Source organism: Melanaphis sacchari, unplaced genomic scaffold, assembly GCF_002803265.2.
Source record: "Melanaphis sacchari strain LSU unplaced genomic scaffold, SCAv2.0 Contig7_pilon_pilon, whole genome shotgun sequence".
Taxonomy (NCBI): Eukaryota; Metazoa; Arthropoda; class Insecta; order Hemiptera; family Aphididae; genus Melanaphis; species Melanaphis sacchari.
The window spans coordinates 1,628,375-1,649,752 of record NW_020271560.1 but is presented as its reverse complement, the minus strand read 5'-3'; the positions used below and the strand labels follow the sequence as shown (position 1 = coordinate 1,649,752).

Here is a 21,378-nt window from a genome sequence, read left to right as displayed (position 1 = left end):
TTATTAAAAAAAAAAAAAACTAAAAACAAAAAATAAGTATGACCAAAACTTAATTTAGATTAGGTATAACGTATAAAGTTCAATTAAAAAAGAATTATAAACGATCATGTATTTTACTAGATTTTTAGTTGTGAAACTAGCTATTATCTCAGATAAAATGTTTTTATACATAGAAAGCGAAGTGATTGGTACATACTTTATACAAGCTGTTAGATTGATAACTGTATATTGTGCATACTATTATACCAGTATATAAGTAAGAAACATATTTTTACATTCTTTACTAATTAAATTTAATTGTTTTTATTATCATAACACAATAAACATATTAAAATGCCATAGCTGGAATGATTTCAAAGAAGCAATAAGAAACCATTTACATAAAAATGTCGATTAAACGAAATAAAATATTGGTCTATTTGGTATCAGAATAAATCAGAATGATATAAAATGAATTCATATATAAAAATTGGATTTCTATCTTATATTATATAAAAAACATATGTTTTAAAATCCGGGCGATCATAAAGAATTTAAACTTCATTACTCTAACTATATATATATTTATAATCTGATAAAAATCTACTTTGACAACTTTTTTCAAAGAAAAAATATTTTTATTTAATCCTGAAATCAAATCAAAAATTAAAACAAATTAGTCAAAAAACATATTATACATTTTGTAAATAAAAATAATAAAGTATTTAATTAATCCACAAATTATATGTATAATTTAATTCAAGTAATTTGTATTAAAAGTTGCGAATCACCTTGTTTTAGAATATTACTTATAACTTAATTTATTCCATCGAGTTTTAATTTGATAATTCAGTTTTAAAAAGTTTACGGGTTTATATTACACATCAATTCCAAGACAACTTTATCAAATTACATTCCAGAGTTTTTATAGAATATTTGATGACATTTCAATGACTTATGTTATTAAATTAAACAAAAAACTTTATTCGTACATCAGAAATAAAATGATTTTACCTAATATCACTGAAATAAATATAACTCGATCCTTAGAAAATATTTTAATATAAATTCCAAAGAATAAAATTAATAGTACGACGTTTACTGAATCTCTAAGGGTTGGCGATTGTCAATTTCTTAGGTTATTGATGAATTGATTTATTTATTTTATGTTGGAAATTTTATGTTAACCTGCGCCGTGGAAACATACAATCATTAAACTAAAAGTCTTGAATAAGTGTCATTGGATTATAAATTTATATTGTAATATAATTGTTTAATAATTAATAAATAAAATTACAAAAATATTGTAATAATGATAAGTATTTTGTTCAACGTTAGTTAAATTTAAATAATATCTACAGTATTTTAAAATTATTAATGATTATGAAAACTATATATCAAATTTATTAATTTCTTATTCCCTATATACAAATGCTTAGTAATATTTACACTGTTAAATAATAAATAACTTATAATTAATAAATAGAGACAGGATTAAAATATCCTAAAAAATACCAAAAATAACCAAATATTCACTAAAAATACTTTATACTTATAAACGAAATAATATCCTTAAAAAATGATCAAAATTTAATATATAGTTATTTTTGAATTAATTATAAACATTTTCAGTCTTAAATTTTTTTTTTACATTCTTTTAAATATCGATGAAAAATTACTCGATGTGTAAAAATGCTTAAAAACTTGAAACAAAATCCTACACAAGACGTTCTTTTAGATGTATATATATATATAAATATTTAATAAAAAATATATACACAATTTATTTTAACAAGTATTTGAAGTTTAAATGTTCTAAAAATTTGTCAAAATTTCTCGAATGTGCAAAATATCTAACATTTATTTTATATAAACTTTGGAAATTATAAGTGTAATGCAAGTGTTGAAGATTTAATAAAAATCTTTTCCATTAATGTTTAATACTGAAACTAACTTATCTAAAAAATGTATAAGTATAACTTATTTTTTTAGACATTTTTAGTAAATTTTAAATTATGAATAACAATATTTTATTATAATTTTTAAACATTATTTATGGGAATATATAACTTTACGTTTATTATTATATTTTATACATAAATTGAAATTTTGAAATGCAATGTTTTTCGTAAAGAATAATTTAAACTAGGTACTTTATTAAAAATAGTAAAATAAGTTAATACTTTATCTAATAATAATAATATTAAATTACGTGATATAAAATATACTTAGTGGTTTTGGCTAATAAACAGTCTACATTCAGAATTGATTTTCGTATACAATGATATATAATTGAATTCAAATTTAACACATCCATCACAGTGACCCACTCTACACCTTATGGTAAAATTATATGCACATGTTTACCTTTTTAATACTTTGATTTAACTAAAATAAAAATTATACAAAAATAAAATATAGAAATTAGGCACATAAAAAGAAAGAATATTTGTTTAAAATTGATTTTATAAACATACTTATCGCTAAAAGATAAATTAATACTTTTTATATGTTTGGATGAAGAAAACATTTTTAAAAATTATTAAAAAAAATATTATGTTTTCACATTTTTAAGATTTTTTAATATAATATTTTAAATTTACATTAAAAGTTCGTTTAATGTATTAATAAATACACTAAAAATTAATTAAACTACCTAAAAATACTAAAAAAATACTCTAAAAATGGGAAAATATAGAACAATGCAAAAAAATGCAAAAAAGTTTATCCTAGAAGTGTCTATTATATGAAATGAATTATGTACTTGTAATGCATTGTCCTAGATTTTAGAATTTAGAGCACCGTAAAAATAATGTTCTTTACGTTTAAATCCAGGCCCATCCCAGTATATAATATGAAGACATACCTTGCGTAAAGTAAAGCATTACCTACCTATATAAATCAAAGAAATTTGTAAATTCATAATGAAAAAATGTCACGACTTAACCTCTAACTAATCTTACCCCTCAAAATATTAATTTAATAAAATATTTACGCGCTGGTAAAGCCAAACACACATTTATAGTGTTTAATTGGGCCTAGATATATTTTATTGATATGGGAATAAAAATGAATAATCGAATACAAAGGTTTATCATCAGTGTAGTTAGAATTTTAATTTCGATGTTTTGTTTTAATTTTTCTGAATATAATATAAAATATACATTCAAATGTGTAACTTTACTTATAATCATCTGTATTAAAATTACTTATTTAAAATTATAAGCATATGTGTTATGATATACATACATAATATAAATACGTATATTATAATGTTTATAATATAATATACATTTAAAAATATAGATATAAACGTACATAATACATTTTAAGCCACGTGTAAATTAAACATTAAAATTTAAAATGTATAATTTATTTATTTTTGACATGTTTATGTACGAGTATAATATTATTTGTTATCTTCATTATTATTTATTTATAGTTTCAATAAAATGAGTATAATTACGTTTAACACTCGGATATACAGCAAAAATACAACTATAATTTTTTATACGCCACACACACCATTATTGTACGAAAATGTTTAGATATTCACACATTTTCTAGTGATCATAACCAATAATAAAACAATTCAATAATTATGGTTAATTCTATTAGGTTAAATTATTAGGTGGATCACATTTGCGATGATAATTTTTAAAATGATGATTATTTTATTAATATTTGTTGAATTATTTACTATTTATACTCGTATATACAATGATATGTACATAATATAATATACTAGTTGACCCGGCCACTCGTTGTTGTAACTGTTATAATCCGTTGAATTAATGCTTGGTACTAAACTATTTACAATGTTCTTAATTGATAACATGAAAATTTAATTTTATAATTGAGATAGATAACGTGCATTTTTAACTATTTTTAATAATTTATTGTTCTTATTATTTTAAATTATAAACATTTTTAATGCCATTTATGTTATATTATGCTCGTCATCCGTTATTTGAGGCCTCTAAATCAAAATTATTTATACTTTATACCTTAGAGTTATTTTTGAGTTATAACTAGAACTATAACAAAACATCAGATGCACAATTCCAAAATAAAACCGGTTATTATTTTCTTCCTCTCTATCACTCTCTCTTTCATATATCTCTTTTGTTTATCTTTAATCGAAATATGATCTATTCTATATTTTAAGTTTGACCAAATCATACACATGAGCAAAATCATAGTCAAAATCGATTGTGTAGTTTTGGAGCGCATTGCACACCCGTTGTACGTTTAATCTTTATATATTATATTAAAATTTAAACTGGAATAGTTTACAATTATATTATATAATGTTACAGTAAATTGAGTTAATTTAATCGATGTAATATGAAGTATTTAAGTTAATATGTACTATTTTATCTTAAAATCTACTTTTGAGTTCATTCGCACATTTTCTGAAATACGATGTTTTTGCTATTAATATAAATCGAAATGTAATAATGTAATAGAGATTTTCCAATAAGATTAAAACGTATTTTGTTCATTTAAACTTTGTAAATCATTTATCCATTGAAACGTAATGTTTGTAAAACCATTCGATTGATTATACAATAATCTTTTTAAATGAAAAGTTCTTATGTGGTGATACATGTTTCAGTATATTAGCCCTTAACAAAAATACAATAGTATTAAAAACATACCTAAAAATATTTAAAAATCATTATTCTAGTTTTTAATAATGAGATATTATACTATTTTTCGTTTACAGGTATACTTTATTCATTGAAATATATAATCAAATTGAGTACAAATTTATGTTCATAAACAATAAATTAGTATATGTAAAGAAAATTAATGTGTGCATGCAAACATGTTTTGAGTGAAATAATAAATTAGTATCCTAAACAATAGCGATTTTGAATTTAAAAATATTTTGTTTAAAACAAAATAAGTTGAATAAGTTTGTATATAAGTTGAAGTTGGAGTAATTGGTTATTTTCTATTTATATTTAACAATTAGAATTTTTAATTATCATAATATAATATAGTTGATCAAATGTGTAATGGTACAATTTACCAATCGAAACACAGGACATAAGAAAACGACAATGTTAAGGGTTTATAAGCGAGTTTTTAACTCACCTGATTATCTCACAGACCATTAGAATACGGCTATGGATAGGGGTAGTCAAAGCGAAAATAACAACACCCTCCCCATAGCCGTAAGTACAAAAGTGACCCCACAGTAACAAAATCCGCACTGACAGTAAACATGGGCACGCATACTACGCATGGCGGCCCACTTATAGTTTACTAGTCGGTAAGGATCACAGTACATATACTAGGCATTCTTTAATATTACTACCCGACTCTGAAGAATAGAAGAACCAAAGAACTGACAACCAACGATACCAGTTACCGACCCGGCCTACGACTCAGAGCAAGTAGTTCCGACACTCTTCTGTCCCGAGAAGACCGAGCAGACGACGAACCGCGGGGTCCAATGATCCCAGCGAACATCAACGGTGCTCTACCGATCAACAGAGAACGAACGGCCATCGAGGGAAGTATTTAGGGGTGCGGATACAACCGCGATATCGATGATAGAAATAGACGTCAGCGTACTGTATCGTCGATTCGCCAAGTCCATCGTTTCCCCCCCCCCCCTTACTACTTCCACTTCTGTAGAACACCGCACCGAGTCCGACTCGTCGAGCAATAGTCATTGTATAGTTTCGTAATGCCCGTGGTCGGCTCCGTTCCCACAACTTGTACTAACCCGACGATTAAATCCTCCTTAATTGTGTCATAGGACTGATCATTGCGTGATCGAAACTCTCGTCCGCATCGGCCCACTTAATTAGTCTGGCCGACGCACTCGCGACGTTCGCTGCCCCGACCAATGTACGTACAACATGGATTTACTTCGAAGGAACGAAACAAGACGTGATAAAATAGGTTATACCTTATTATTTCGCGGGACGTTCCGTCCCTCTTCTGAACTCTGTTCTGTTTCAGATGATCAATTTAAGCAGTTAGTTTTATAAAAACTGGAAAACATAAATTTGTTCATATTTTCATAGACAACTTTAACATTTATTTATTAAAAAATTATTTTTATAAAACTGAAAATAACTAAACATCTCATATCTATATATTAATATTTATTAATAATTTATACTTTAATTATATAGGTACTAGCTACTTATATAGCCAATTTAAAATTAAAATTAATTTAATAATTTCATTAATTTCATAAAGTAGATAATTAAATAATTCATAAAATCAACTAATTAATCTTGGAATATATTCGGTGATTTAAACCAGCCTGTGGACTTACTAATAATTATAAATAGCCAATAGAAACTTTTAAGGATTTTTATAAGATTTTAAGATTATGCATTTTTAAACAGTTATGCGTAAATATTATCTTTATGAAATTTTTTAAATAAAAATATTTATACTGAAAATGATTACATGATTTAGTTATTATGTAAAACGTTATAAAAAATTAAGAAAAAAAACAATAGTTGATTTCTTTTAAATAAATAATAATAAATCATCTAATTGACCGATTAAAACTTGCGTATTAAAATAAATGAAAACGTCATAAAATATCCATAAATATGATATGATATTGATAACTATATGTTACCTATGTCACCTATTTACCAGTGCAATAACTACACCTGTATAATTTTTTATTTATTTTAACTACTGTCAACAAAATCAACACACTGATAGTATCAGAAATGCTTATACAAATTTTTAATAACGACTAGTGTGAACTACGACGAATTAGAAAACATGGCAACAATAAAATACTGTATCGTTACTTCGCTAATGTTTCACCGAGAATGAGAGTGCAATAAATATCGGAATACGGCTATATTCATTTTGCTGTTGGATCGGGGTGCAGCATGAGAAATGAAGCGTTCAATCAAATATTCCCTTACTGTGGCATGTTGAGTGCTCAATCTGTATTTAACGAGAAGCCCACACCAGAGCGTTTTACTTGCCGTTACGATCCCGATATAACAATTCACTCGGCAGCGACACAAGAAGAAATTTCACTCCAAAAACTTGTTCAATTTTTGATCATCGTGGAATTTCTTAATAGCCTTCAGGTTTTTATACGAGTCATAGTTTATTTACCTTTTAGGGTATCCTCTATTATAACGTTAATATCTAAAGTTTGTTCTTTTGATTTTTGGTCCACAGTTTTAGTTTACGTTTTATTCAATTAAAAATTGATCAAGTTGAAAATTGATGACAAGAATTATTTCAAATATTTTATTTTTTTATTTTTATAGTTTCGAGACCATTTAACTTTGTTTTCAATGAAAATTATAAAAGTAAATCTACATAATATTTAATTTAAAAACATGTAGTGTTTGTGTAAATTAATTTGTGTTTTTAAACACCACGTACAGTAAAGTGATACATTTTTTTTTCAATTAAATTACTAAATATACATAGTAATATTCTTTGCATATAAATCCATTATGGAGTGTTTATTTGCTAAGTTGTTTTTATCAGAATTATCGTTACGAATAAATAAGTAGTGACTAAACTCTTGAACACGTTTCCACTAAGCCATGCCAAGCAGAATTGAATATAGTGAACTTGTGGGCATCGTGTCTTAATATTTTTTTATCTACAATAAAATTTAAAAAACTGACAATATGTGATCACAGAACCTATTAAAAAAAAAAAAAAAAAAAAAAACGGTTAATGAATAAATATAGTATTTTTAATTATTATGTACTCATTATATTATTGAATCGTTTAAATCTAGAAACTGAATGTTTGCGAATTTGCGATAAATGAACATGCACAAATATAATATTATCAAATAAACATAAAAAGAAAAAAACGAATATTTCTTCAAATATCGTATTGACCGACAGATGATATTGCGTCAAACCAAAACAGAATCGTCAAAATCTATGGATTTGTGATCGAGGTATAGTTATTTGTTAGAGAATCAACCACATAATATAATACACATATTTATGTATAATATTTGATTTTATTAACCAAACTTGATCTGCATTGACATTATGTTTATTTAATAGCACGCTGACTCCAGTGAATGTGTATACAAGAAAATAAAAAATAAATAAATTATACAGGATGAGCTATCGAGGTTAGGTTAGGTTGTTTTGTGTTAGCTACGTGAAAAAAGGAAAACATGGTAGCTCGTCCTGTATAATATTATACTTAACATGTACGTGGTGGTTAGCTGCTAATTTTGCGTGGCAATATAATATAGAGGAGACCCGGCGGCGACCGTTGTTTGTTGTTTAGGACAGACTGCACCGCTGGCTCTCATTCCTGCCAAGGAGACGACCCCACTGGGACGAACGGGTTGGCGAGTCAGACCTTTTAGCGTAATATACGTTTTTATTATTGTTGTAATACGTGTGGTGTTAGTTATTCTGTAGAAATATTCGCTCGTTTAAACACGCGGGGACCACCGCCACTACGCCACGTTTGATTACAAATGCATACTGACCACCAAAGTCCTCTACTGCTTTAATAAATAATATTATATTCAGGCGACACTTTTTCAGTCAACCACATATGATGAAAAATAAAAATAACTTACATTATACTTTAATTATAGTAAGGTATATTTAATCACAATGCTATAATTATAAATATCTCTAATATTTTATTTGTATCAACCAAATTATGTAAAATATATTCAGTCATTTCTGAACTCAAAGTAATCTACTTACACAAATGAATATATCTAATGTGTAATCGCGCCAAATTCACAAAGTAAATAATTCAATTTTATCTTATTATTGTAATATTTATCTAATATTAACATAATGACCATCTTCATCGAGAAATATAAGTAATACAAAAAAATATAGTATATAAATGTACTAGGGTCATGAAACCTTTACATTGCAATTGCGGAAGCAAAGAGCTTAAAGTCTGTATACTTGTTTATATCCTCCTGAAAATTTCACGTAGATATATGATATAATAAAAGACGTATTATAGTGTAAGAACTATAAATTATTTACGTAAAGATAAATAAAAAAAAATTAATCTTGTTTTATAAATTTATTTTAAAATTTGTTTTTTGCATAAAATATATTGGATGATATGCTTCATTAAGTAGGGTTTTCAATACGCATAAAAAATGACATCTATTCAAAATAAAACATGTAAAATATGTTCTCATCTTGTCCGAAACACAAAATTATTGAAATTACTGGAACAATTTATATGGTATTATTAATGTAAACCATTCAATGAATATTAATAAAAAACACACTTGGACGCTATTCTTGTATTATTTTTGAATATATTATAAATTATAACTGCTTTTATGATGATTTTTCTAGAACTCAACGACTTGATAACAATAAGTCAACAGTGAACAATTACAAAATGTATACTTTTTCATATTATTGTGATATAATTATATAGTTAATCTCTCATTTTACCCTGATACACCTTATGAAGTTATTAAAAAGTTTTCGCGACCAAAGATTTGGTATTTTCATCACCACATGCCGATCTCGCCGGCAGAGAATCGAACAGTCTGAGCGTTATGCATACTGTTACTAGTGTGGTCGTTAGCTAAAGCGTAAATTGCATCCGTCGACGAGTTATGATCATATTATTATCGTTTTTATATTATGTTAAATTATTATGATACAGTCCAAGAGCCGTTCGCGTATATACAGTGGTGTGCCGTAAAGCATTTCGGCGATCCATACAACGCGCACCGTACCTAACACTGATGACGACGCCACCATCGGTGCGTATTAAACTTTCCAAAGTCGTAACTATCGTTATTATTGTTCACGGTCGTATTTGATATACGATAGGTCACAGTATCGGGTCGCTGTACGTGTGTTATATACCATAATATTATATTATTATAAAATATATATACGTAAAACTACTCGGCTATATAAACGTATTATTCGCATCGACCGATCACGTACCACAGCCACCGCGTGTGCATATTATACTACAACAATCGTGCGAACTTCAAGCGAAAGTATGACCCTGTTTTATTGTAGGTATATAAACCTACATCGAACGTGTGTGATATATTTCGAATTTATCAAGACTCAAAACAATTCAAACTTTATGGTAAATGAACGTTGACAAAATATGAAAAATTTCGAAATCTATGACTGGAGAGAAAAAAATAAACCTGTGCGTATAAAGGTTTAAATTTGTTTTTTTTTTTTATATATATATTTTATCAAACGATATGCTTTTGAGAAGTGAATACACTCATAATCCTTTTATATTATATTATACAGCACGTAATCGAATATCACCGATATTACTGAATATAATAATAAATTATATAGTATTAGTAATATGAAATCATATAATAATATAGTTATAGTATATTTTATAATATAACTATCCTTATCGGGTCATGAGAGGAATCGCGATTACGAAACGCAATTCAATTTTGAAAAATGAAAAAAATGGTATCAGAATTTGATTAAAATTTAATTTAATTTTCTAAATTCGACTACAATTTAAGTTTTCTTTCTTTCTTTCTTTTTTTTTTTTTTTTTTGTATAAAATATAAGTTTATGAACGTAAAATATATGTTTAAAAAATACTTTCAAATTAAGTATTAATAAAACTTATAATTATCAATAAATAATAAACAATTAAAATATTATGATATTATTATCAAAAAAATATCCTTTCTTTCACTGCACTAGTGTACTCATAAGTCATAAATCATAATACATAACCATTATGCTGTGTTCTATTAATTTATTATCAATTTTAATTTCTATATATAAAAATAACATAATATGTTTGTTGCATTTTGATGTTAAATTTAAGTCTTAAAGTATTTTAATTCTTAGTAAATATGAAAAAAAATATTTTTATGGTACCTACATATTATTCCTAAATTCTTAGAAAAAATTGTAGTTATCTACGAAAATAAACTATTTTTTTATTTTTTTATTTAACTAAATTTTTGTGTAAAGTTATATGTAAAATTATAAATTTATGAAGACTAAATATTTTAAAATTTAAAAATAGTTAATTATTCACCACTATTCATATTATTTTAACAATAGTTATACTAATAAGAATCATTGAAAAAAATAAATCAAAATTTTCTGTTTTAAAATATTAAATAATTTTACCAAAACCCTTAATGTTGATAAAAATTGAAATATTTAGTTAAGTAAATATATAAATAATAAATTAATCGTGTTTTATTAAAGTGTAACGTTTTATTTTGCTAATAACTAATTTGATTAATTAATTAAAATGCAACGGCGTTATAGTAAGTACTAAATCTTAACATACTACTCGTATATTATTTTATATACAAAAATATTCCACAGTATGATTCATATTTTTAGAACTATGCAATTAAATTATAATTATTATAATATTCAAGGTTATCTGATTACACTAATTTTAAATGAAACTTCTTCTATAAGAAGTCAGTTGATACTAGGTAGTAAAATATATTTTATAGGTAATATTGAATGAAAATTGAAATAAAGCAATATATTTTAAGTTTTAATATTTTTATAGAGTTTATGTTTATCTTACAAACTGCTTTTATAGTATACAATATTACAATTAAATACATAATCATATTATACTCACCATATTTGGTTATTAAAATAGCATCAACGCATCTTTCAAATCTGCAACAAAATATTATGCACGTCAATGAATAATTTATTTTTTTTAATATTTTGATGATTATATATAATAAATATGTGATAAAATATTAAATTTATTTTTTGAAGAGAGTTGATTTGTTATTGTTTTCTACTACAGTCGAGGGTATAGAAAACGCGCCTGTATCATTCGCAAAATATATCATAACACAAAATATTTTTTCTTTTTTTGTCTTTACTAGGTACCTAGTGTGATTGAAAAAAAAAATCATCTAGGAAACCATGTAAAATAATGTAAAAACCATTTAAAATGAACGCACCGTGCTTCAGAAATATAGTATTAAACCAATAATTGTAATAAATTAATAGTGTTCGTTTGAAAATAAAATTAAAATTTTACTCGCCTGATTTATGTTGGACAGTTGTCAGTCATGACAAGGCTTGCAACATTTTTTTCAGTTTAATTTTGGTTCACCATGATTCTGGTTATACTTTACGATAGGGTAGATGAACAGGTACGAATATAAAATAGGTGGGAATTGGACATTGGACATTGTCTAATGTGACAGATGTAGTATTGGGGTAAAGGAATTCGAACCAAAAAGAACGATTCGGTTTCACCGATAGTCCCTCTATCGTTATAACCGACCGACCTCTCACCGCAATACATAATTCATTTGAACGATCCGCCGGAAGTGTCAGGGAGGGTATGGAAGTGTCGGCATAAATTTTTCCGGCTGTCAAACAGTTTGTGTCTGTTATACCTACTATGGCGGATGTCCGGATGGATTGCCATGTTTTTTGAAACTTTGACTATATCTACCAGACTAACTGTTTTTTATTTATTTTTTAGTGTTATAAGAATTTTATTTTATGATTGTTTTCAAATGATTTTTTGACGCGATAACTTCTAATATAAAGTACTATAAATCCATTCTTCTTCAAAAACCATTCTTTAATAAGATTGTGGAAATTGATAGACGAATCGTTATTAATTTAAGATAAATTACCATGTTTTTGGTGTAAACAAAATAATAACACGTTTGTTTAATATTATTAATTTTTTATAATATTTAATGATTAAATTATTTATCAATGAAATAAAAAAATAATATTATTTTTATTATAATCATACTGCTCTTACAGTTTTTACAGTTTTATAAGTCATTATTATTTATTACTCATATAATGTACTAATGAAATTATTTTTAAATTAAATTAAATTAAACTTGGATAGCACTTAAGGTTAAAAATTATTATATTATTATTTTTATCATTATTAGGCTTATTATTAATTAAAATTTATTTAAAGTTCTACGTAATCTTATTTTTATTTTAAAAACATACAGTTTAAACTATAAATTTAGTAAATATAATATGTGATAATTTAGGAAAAATGCAAGTTTTTTTAATTTATTGTTTGTACACATAAAAACACTAGGATTTTATTTTTATAAAATTCAATGAATAGAATACTTATGCACTATATAAAAACTACACGCATAGATATTTTACTATAATAACTGAATTTTTGATGTGATTTTTTTTATTTTCATGAAATATGTGATTAAAATTTGGATTAAATTAAATAGTGTGGCACTTTAACTTTATAACTCACAAAAAAGATTAACACCTATAACATGATCCGTAAGTGAAAGGATTAATATTTCAAAACTTAAATACCTGTTATTGACATATTATTTACAATAATAATTATTCTAATATATAAATATTACAAATGTTGTTTATACACATAGAAAGAATATTCTAAAATTGTAAACTTATAAAGTTTTTGTATTATAAGCGTTGCACGTCATATAGAATATATGATACTTACGTAACTTGATAAAAATAAGTAAAGTTTATAAGTTAAGTGTAATTGTTCGACTTAAAGATGAAAAAGAAAAAATCACCACCAAATAATTTTAAATGGATATGAATTCCAACAAAAATCTAAAAGAATGTATGTCATTTTTTAAAAACCACACTTCTATAATCCATTTCGAACTTTTTTCTGAATAGCATTCTTTTTTTAAAATTATTACTTTCCAATAAAAAAGTTACCATTCATCTATTTTACCTTCGATGTCAAAATTACATTAGATACAATAAGATAAGTATTACATATTTGGATGACAAAGAAAAAGGTATAAAAATAACAAGCTGTGTTTTTCTTCAAAAATTTACCATTGTAAAAATGTCCGATAAAAACTTTCCAAATCACTCAATGTATAACTAATATTAGATAAAATTTAGTAAATATAAAAAGTCATTTAAGTTCAATCGTGTCATGAGTTTTTTGAAATATGACATTAAAATTATGTAAACTTTAAAAATAATATAAATTGTTGAATGGTGATATGTTTAATATGATTTAATCGAAAAAATAATTATTTATTATTAATTTGATTTTATTCTTTTAAAAATTAATTTGTGCTTTATAATAATATATTATTATTATAAGTTATTGAAAACTGTAGGTTAAAATAATAATTTAATATTTATAAAATATGTTCTCAACAAATTATCCATTAATACTATGAAACACGTGATTGTCATGCATTACAAAACTTTTTAAATATTATTTTTTCATAATAATGGTAAGTCAAATATAATCCAAAGTTCTTATCAAAAATTAATAATTTTATTTAAGATATTGCAAAAATAGAATGATTAATTATACGACGAAAGTGACCACATCATCATCAGCCTCTAATCATTATACATGTTAATGATATTCAGTAAAATTTAGAAGACAAATTGTTATAACTAGGTACTCTCTTATATAGTTTTTTGCACATTTATAATTAAAATTATAAATAGAATTTATTTTGTTTATTAATTATTATAATTCTATTCTGATCGGAGCAATTAATTTACCTGTATTATAAGTTTTTAAAATGTATTATTATGTTTGTCATTATTTTTGGAGTGTTAAAGATTTTACATTTTGGTGATGGTTTCTGGTAGAAAATTTGATCTATTTAGTACTTATAGGAGGAGGGGTTAAATGTAAAAAAAAATAAAAAATGATCAGTTAAGCGCCGTATTTTGTTAGTATTTGAAGTATCACATGAAAAAAACTCACTAATAAAAAAAAAGTATTTACAACATATTATAATTTAGTCAATTTATTTTTTAAGTAAAAAAAGTGCATCAAAAATACTTTTGATCATATTAATAATACAACTGTACTATAAAATAAATAATATTTATACACCTACATACCTATCATAATATGATATCATTATTCACTATGTTACAACAAATTTTACATTATTAAAATATAATATAATATAGTGAAATACATAAAACATATATAACTAATATATGCAAGGGAATAAATAGTGATTCCGATCACTATCTGGTAATATAACATTTTTAATGAGCTAGAAGAAGAAAAACACTAGACGTTAAGAACTACAAAAATTAACACTGATAAAACAAGAAATCCAGAAGAAGCCAAAACATACCAAATTAAATTGAATGATTTACTTAATCGAGGAAGTTTGCTAAAAAATTACATTCAAGTATGAGTTAAGATCAAAAAAATAGTGAATGAAGCCGCAAAAAACTTACAAGTCTTGAAATTGAAGAAAAATAACAAGTGTTTTAATATAGAATATTATGAAGCAATTAGAAAACATGTTAAAAAACGCTACATACATAGACCATACAGAAATATCAGAATGCAAAGGTCCCAAGTTCCTAAAATATTAAGACAGAGTAAAAGATTAGCTGAAAAAAAACTTATAAACAATATCAAAACATACAAAAAGAATCCTAGATTTTACTTTTTCTTGAGAAATATAAGTCTGTAAAAAAAAATTTACTAACTAAAATCGTCAATAATAATGGATAACTAATAAAACTTTATAATAAACACTAAGAAAATCGGACTACACTTCATGACATTAAAAAAAAAAAAAAAAAAAATTAAATAATATACGAAATAACATAATAATTTTATTAAATAATAATAATTATCATAATTATTATTATATCATAACATAACCCTACAAACAAATATCCCTATACTGGTACCAGAAATCATAAAACCCACATTAGATGAAGTGAAAACTATTATTAATACTCTAAAATTTATTAAAACTCCAGGATAGGAAAACATAAATTCAGAGTTAATTTAACTGGTGAGCAAACATTTAACTGAAATACATAAACTAATTTCTATTATTATATGGATTAGAGAAAATAAAACAATGGACTAGAATGGCAATTATCTGTCCGATCTTCAAAATAAGAGATCCGGCAAAAGTCAAAAACTATCGAGGAATCTCTCTTTTAGATAAAAGTTACAAGTTTCTGTTTCGAAAATATTTACTAAACTAAAGAAAAAAACAACTGATATTATCAGAGAATACTAAAACGGTTTTATAAGAGGGAAATTAAAAATAAACCATTTATTTATTATTTAATAAATTATAAAAAATATTATGAATATAATAATGAACTTCACATGACTTGTGTTGATATTACTCAAGCTCATGACAGCATAAATAGAAATAATGATAGATTTCTTTGATAAATTTAGGTACTCTGAACAAATTAATAAAAATAATTAAAATGTGCAACTTTAACATAGTATGTTAAGTCCGATGTAAGCGGAGCTATCCCTTAATTTTGAAGCAAAGTTGGGAGATAAAGTAGGGAGATGCCCTCTCTTCTATATTATTTAACCTTGCTTTTGAAAAAGACCGAATTATGGAGCTTAATGAAAATGCGACGATATTGATGTATGTGGATGACGTTGTCATACTAAGAAATATTCTCCAGGAGGTAATATACACCATGGAAAAATTAAATGCACCCAGTCAGAATATGAATCTTATTATTAAAAATACATAATAGTGATATATCAGATGACCATTAAGAACGATTTAATAATCAAATGGTTTGATTCAAACCGTACACCTTTGAACATGTCGCTGAATTTAAATATTTAGAAGTGAACATCAATGATAAAAATATATGAACAGTAAAGTAAAATTTAATATAAGTTTGTACATATTTCTTTCTCTAAATAAATTGTGTTAAGTTCAAAAATTCTATCAAAGGTGACATTTACGATTTCTCAAAAAAAAAAAAGATAACTAAAATCTAACAAATAAAATTCGACTGCGCATACAATATGTAAAATATATGGCTGCTAATGGTCATATAGTTCAAAATAGTAGTGAATTTGAGAGAAGATCCTGGGAGGCGAGAGCCCAGGTACATCTTCTCTCCATTGGAGGTTTTATTATTTTTGTAGCATCTAACATCAAATCTTAAATTGTGTTTATAAAATTAACTATTAAATATAAAACTTTGAAACTGTGTGCTTACCCCCTAAAAAAAAATTTAGATACGTTACTGATTTAAAGTATATAATAGTTCATAGCAAAAGGCAAGGTACTTTGTTACTTTAATAGATTTGATGTACTTAATATTGAAAAAAAAAATCTCTGATTTAATTTGTAAGAAATTATGTTCATGATATTTTTATGTAGTAAATTTATAAATATAAAATAGAGTTCTCCTTCAATCATTACGTGTATTTTTAGACACTTTATAATATTCTATTATGTGTATTTTTTACACACTTTATATATTATGTGGCATAAAAACAGTAATTAATAGTGCGTGTACTTTTTATTATTTAACTTAAATTATTTAGTTTCAATATCATGATTTTGAAAATGTAAGAGAGCAGAATAATTTATTATAATAAAGTAGCACAAACTAATATCGAATAACATTGTTTTTCAATATAATCTAAAACTTTTGCACACACAATAATTGAGTATCTTTTCTTATGAAATCACTACAAAAACTAATGAGTTTGAAATACACTTAAAGAAAACATAATTAAATTGTCTTATAATCTTATTTTGAAACACTTAAATTTTTTGTTATAAATTTTATTTTATTATTTTTGATTAGAAGTAGGTTTTTATTTTTACTTAGTGCCTAAGAGATTTATTTTAAAGTAGATTTTTTGAACACTTATTTTAAGACTCACCTAAATATATTTACATGAGGTGAACAAACTATAGGTAATTACAAAATAATTTAAAAAAAGTATCTTAAGAAAAGTTCTAAAGAAACTATATTTTCACTTAAACAACAAAATAAAGTTACATATCTCAAAAAGTAAAATACGTATAATATAGCGTAAAGTTTCGACAAAACTTGTTGTAAAATATTTTAAATATACATAATAATACTATACATAGGCATAATAATGTATTTTTATTTTGCCAAAAGGCATTTCAAAGAATAGACTTTTAGGAAAATGGGTATTTCAACAAATGGCTTTTTTTTTAGTAAAATAAGAATTTATTTATTTACTTTTGCTTGTTTAAAAACAAAAACTCAAAAATTTGATTTAATACAAATTTGTTTTTTTTTTTATGATATATTGTACAAGGCTCAAAAATACTTATTAATAATTTTTAATGTATTTGATTAGGTGTACATTTTACATATTATGATTGATATACAGGTTATTATCACTTAAACAAGTTTTTATTTCAAACAAATACTATACGTATTTATTTTTATTGACTTAAAAATGATTTATTAAAATATTCTTAGTGATCTCTTCAAAGGTGATTAAATTCTTAATGGTTTTAAAAACATCCACAGATCATGCTATAATAGTGTAATGTATTATAAATTGATAATTTTCTCACTAACGTATTATCACATCTAAATTCGACATTATAATTTTAATTGTTGTTAAGTTATTTAAGATTTTAAAAACTAATTATGAATAAAAACAATGTTACCGATAGCTAGAAGATAATTTTTGGTAACATAATTGTAGTTTATTATTATTTATTATTTTTTTATATACATAGATATTAACTTTCCTTCGAGTCCTATATAATGTTACCACGGAATGACTACTTGGAAACTCGCACTTGTACATACTTTTGTTTTTAAATTAATCATAAAAATTGCATGAAATTACTGAATTCATCGTATTTGTAAATGATATCATTGTATTATGATTTAGTATTCACTAAGAAGTTACTTGATTATTTTATAGAAACCGAAACAATTATGTGTACGTAAATAAAATAAATATAGAATAATACATAGGTACTATCCGACTGATATTAATGCATTTTAATTTTTAATCGTGTATAGCTTGCGTGTGTATATATAAATTTAAGAGAATAAACACCATTATATTATTATTATTATCTTAAACAAGTAAAACAATAGGAAACTAAAAAAAAAAAAAATTTTAATTGGTAAACGTATGTGTCGTGGACAGCAAATCGCTGCGAAATGAACGTTTATCCATGAACACGTATGTTAATGTATATTGACAAATTAAAGATAATCGATTAGGCTTTAATTCAAAAGGTTTTTAAACATTAGTCGCGCTCAAATGAAATGATTTCTGAACATGATATTGCGCTAAATCAAGCGTGGTGGTAATACGACTAATACTTGTGCACTATGAACTTTATGGCTATGCTATGGAAACATAGTTCATCTCTATCTTCCGATCGGCGTGTTTCGTCATAAAAAGTTTATGTAGCGAAAAAGATGTTTAAAAATGAAAAAAGTAACTAAAGTATACCAGACTATTAATACCATCCGATACTTACACATGGTTTATCAGTTTTTTTCGTAAAGCTAGATTAAAGTATAATTAATTTATAGTAAATAATTATTAATTATACTTTAATTTGAATATAACTATTAGTTTTTATTTAGTATACATAACACAATTTTCACAGAACATGCTAATTTCGTCTAAAAGTTATCATTCACCATTTTCGAGAGGATTTTTATACGATTAGAGTGCCGTGACTGTTGAAAGGCTTTTAACTATAATCGTCCACTAAATATACATATAAATAAATATGCATGTGCTTTTAAGTCTTAAAAAAATAACATTATTTTAATAATAATGGATAAAACAATATTTTTGGACTAGTATAAAATTTCATATGTGCTATTTAATTTATTTGAGTTCTAGATATTTTTATTAATATTTATTTAAAAAATACAATCTGTTAAAGTCTTTTTAAAATAATCATACGTGATGTTAGGTATAAATATAATAATTTATCGTTCATTTATTTCATTTTCGTATAACTTATAACTCTTTTTTTATGATTATTTTTTTTTAACCAAATCTTTGAATTTATAATTTATATGCCCTCACTAAATATAAAATGTATCATTTCAGACTATTTTTTGTAATGCAATACTTCACCATAATGTCTAATATAACTTAGTATGAAGTTATTTTTATGATTATAAATTAATTTAAAAACGGAATTTCAATCATTTTTACAATGAATATTATAAAACATAGTCTAATAAGTTATAAATTTAACTTTTATATTTTGAAATTTAAAATGGCAAGTAATTCACTTAATCTTAATATAGGTCTCAAAAGAAAAATGAATATAAAATACTGGTTAAAAACCAGGATAAAAACTAATAATGTTCAAAATAAAAATAATAATGTTTAAAGTCCATATAAATGATATTGTAAGTATAAAATTAGAAATAAAAATAGTAATAAAAACTCATAAAACACTTTATATAAGTAGGTATTTATATAAGTAAAATATAAACAAAAACCGCTAATATACAAATGTATATTATGTACAGATTAAAATAAAAATAAAAATTAAAGTTTTCAAATAATTTTACTATTTTTAAGAATTTTACTGCTTTTTTTATATTATACATTTATGTGGTTCAAAAAAATTACCATAAATTATTGAAAATTTAGAAAATTAATATATAATTTATATAAACATTAATATTTTTAGGGTAAATTTTGAAAATATTTTCTTTTTTTTTAATTATTATAAATGTTGTCGAAATTCTAGTTTTAAATGATTATAAAAAAAAAATATGTGACAATATGTTTTTGATATTTTTTGAAAAACTGGAAAAAAAATGTAAATTTTGCATGCTTAAAAATAATTTAAAGTTAAAATATTAAAATATTGTATCGTAAATAGAAAACTATAATATAAATACCTGATAAAAATTTAAAGTGTCTTCAGTAGTTATTCATTTTTTTAATTACACCAAAAGAAACAAAATTGATTTCGTTGTAAATTAAGTTTGTGAAAAAACCTCGTTTTTCATCATTATTTTTTTTTTTAAAGTTTCTTCTGATAATAAAACTGACTCTGAGAAACATTTTACTTTTGACCCTCAAAGTACTCCAATTATAGTGCTATCTTTTTCAGAGACTATTTCCATTTTTAAATATCGAAACATTTTTACTGTCTATTAAGTGTTAAGATACATAAAAAACAATTTAATACATTATTGTAAATTTGATACGCCATATTCGTTGCTCTACTTAAAATCTAAAAAAAAAGTTACAAAATAGTATTGATATTATTATTTGTGATTAAATATATCAATACCTATTCATTATTATATTACTATACTAAAATGTATTAATCTGCATAGATGAGAGGAGTTTTTATTGCCAACAAAATTAATATCCCCTTACAGTGTAATTTTCATTAATAACTGATTTATTAACACAACTTTTTTTTTAGTCATTTATTTCCTGAAATTTTTTTATGGATAACCTTAAGATTCTTTGGATTTATTAGAAAGGAGATTAATAGTTGTACTCTGTGAAACACTCAAATTAAAAATGTAATTGAATTAGATTTTTTTCAGATAAGAAAATATTATAATATATACTTAATAAAGTTATAAATTAATGATCAATTACGTACTATAAAATTAGAATCAATTAATATATATATATATTATATACTTA

The 21,378-nt window shown here is 24.2% G+C and overlaps 1 protein-coding gene across 1 annotated transcript in view; it reads right to left on the bottom strand.

The window, feature by feature from the left end:
• Positions 1 to 21,378, bottom strand: part of LOC112601605 — a 269,568-nt gene that overhangs the window by 151,398 nt on the left and 96,792 nt on the right. Inside the window, exon 3 of the mRNA XM_025349310.1 lies at positions 11,575 to 11,615. The gene's annotated coding sequence lies outside the window, so the exon portion shown is untranslated. The remainder of the gene's footprint in view (positions 1 to 11,574; positions 11,616 to 21,378) is intronic.